This window comes from Mandrillus leucophaeus, unplaced genomic scaffold (assembly GCF_000951045.1).
Source record: "Mandrillus leucophaeus isolate KB7577 unplaced genomic scaffold, Mleu.le_1.0 Scaffold1097, whole genome shotgun sequence".
In the NCBI taxonomy this organism is placed as follows: domain Eukaryota; kingdom Metazoa; phylum Chordata; class Mammalia; order Primates; family Cercopithecidae; genus Mandrillus; species Mandrillus leucophaeus.
Genome location: NW_012099176.1, coordinates 560,086 through 562,400, shown reverse-complemented (window position 1 = coordinate 562,400; position 2,315 = coordinate 560,086). Strand labels below are relative to the sequence as shown.

Genomic DNA, 2,315 nt, shown 5'->3' with positions numbered 1-2,315 from the left:
GACACCATTAAATGAGTAGAAGATACTTGCAGTCTCTAACTGACCAAGGCATGCAGCAGCTAGAATTTATAAACAGCTTTTTATGAATCAATAAGAAAAAGCCATCTCAAAAAAGTGGGCAAACATTTGAACAGGCACTCAGAAAACAGAAAATTCATATAGCCTATAAACACATGTAGAAGTGCCCAATTTCACTGGTAATTAGGGATATGAAATGAAGATCACAATGAGACACCATTACATCTCCGCCACACTGACAAAAAATAAGAAGTCTAATAATATTACATTTTGGCAAGGATGCAGAGCAGTGGGAACTACCATACATCTCTGATGGGAGTGTAAATTTTGTGGCCACTTTGGAAAACAATTTGGCATGATCTAATAAAACTAAATATATGCATACCCTATAGTCCAGTAATTCCACTCCAAGGTATACATCCTAAAGATTACACTTGCATACCAGGAGATATATACAAAAATATTATTAGCAATAAAATTTGTAATAGCCCCAACTGGAAAAATCCAAATGTCTAAAAGTGCCAGAATGGACAAAGAAATTGTGATATGTCCATACAAGGGACTATTAAGTAGCAATGAAAATGAATGAACTACAACTACATGCCACAAAAGTAGATTACTCTTACAACCAAATAGAAGAAGAGGCCAGAAACACACAAAAATATGCATGCAATATTATTCAATTTATAGAAAGTTCAAAACCAAGCAAAACTAAACTGTAGTGGTTAGGGATACATTACAAATTGGTAGAAACTATAAGATATATAAGCAACTAATTACCATAAAGTCAGGATAGTTGCTTTAGAGGGAAGGGAAGGACTTGTGGAAGGGAATTGGTGGGGCAGGAGAACCTCCCCGGTGATAGCAACGACCTGGGTGGTGTTTGGTTTATGATTCATTAGGCTATGAAGGTATGTTTGTCTTCACTTTTCTGTGTTACAGATTATAGCAAAATCACACGCCCTCTTCATATTTCATTGTTTTGCCTTTGAGATGACACATGAATGTGGCATGAGCCTTAACTGTGTGAGAAAAGACGGCACATGAAAATCTGAGCTCAAAATGTAAAACCTGTGAGAAGAGTTAAGAGTACAAAGTGGAGTGTGCTGCAACAACAGTAGACTTGCTGGAATGATGAGGTGGTGGCTTGCCTTGGGATTTTTGTTTTTTAATAGTGCATTAGGAAAAATAAGGTTGCTCCAGGGGCTAAATTTCTTACTCTCCTTTAGAAGTTGGACCTAGGCTGACGGTCCCCAGTTTTTAAATGTTTTGGAGTTTTCTCTTTTTGTTTTTCAAATTGATTCCCTGATCAGCTTTGCCTTGAATTCCCCTGCCTAAGAAGAGAGGAGAACTGTTGATGTAGTGGGAACCCTCCCTCCTCGAACATTAACTGGGTTGACCCCACCCCTCTCTTCAGTCCAAATCAAGATCGGAAAGCAGGATCGGAAAGCAGGCTGTCTTCAGTCCAATCAAGATCGGAAAGCAGGATCAAGAGAAAGATGATCAGACCGGAACAGGTAAACGTTCCATACAGAGATGCTTCGGAAGTGCGGAGAAGTGAACAGTTTATCCCCTCTCAGGCCGTCATGTTGTCTCAGCAGACCCTCTGAATTACTGATGTCAGAACTTACTGACTGGGGTACAGCACACAAGCAATTGGTAGAGTTTTAAGACATTAAAAGACGGTGATTTCAGACAAGAAATCTAGCGCACCATTCAGGTTTCTCCTCGGGTCGAATTGCTTCTCTCCCTTCCTGCCTCTTCCTGCCAGACCTCACCGTCACAGCTCTAATCACACCCTGACTGATCTGATCCCGCCCTGCCGCGAGGCCCGGGTACCCCTCAGCGGCGGGGACATCCAGGTGTCCTTGGATTTCCAGGGCACAGTGCGGGCCGGAAACAGGAACACAGAGGAGCCCTTTGGGAGGCTCGAGGCAGTCTCTTTCCAGTGGATAGCGACACACCCTGGTCCCTAAGATTCTCCCGTTCTCCGAATTTTCCGTGCTGGACCCGATCTGTAGCGCGCAAAGTCCCCTGTACTGAGGCATTCCCAGAACGCCCGCCTCCCGAGTTTACATTTCTTAGGCAAAAGGGCGGCGGAGCTGAGGAGGGGTGTTTGGAAGGCGCCCGTTGCGCTGTTTCACTGCGTGGCTTCACTTGGCCCGCGTGCATCAGCCTCTCTGGCGGGGATTCTTCCCGGACTCCGGCCAGCGCCAATCAGGTCGCGCGGTACCTGCCCCCAGCCCTGGCCACCTGGAGGGGCGATGAGGCTCCACGCCCGGAGCAGGGCAGTCCTC

General features: G+C 45.1%; 1 long non-coding RNA gene across 1 annotated transcript; it reads left to right on the top strand.

Annotated features, from left to right (window-relative positions):
• Positions 1–1,338: 1,338 nt before the first annotated feature.
• Positions 1,339–1,713, top strand: LOC105546405. The gene is made up of 2 exons (XR_001007086.1): positions 1,339–1,434; positions 1,469–1,713. It is a non-coding gene; the product is annotated as an uncharacterized LOC105546405 (long non-coding RNA).
• The last annotated feature ends 602 nt before the right edge of the window (positions 1,714–2,315 follow it).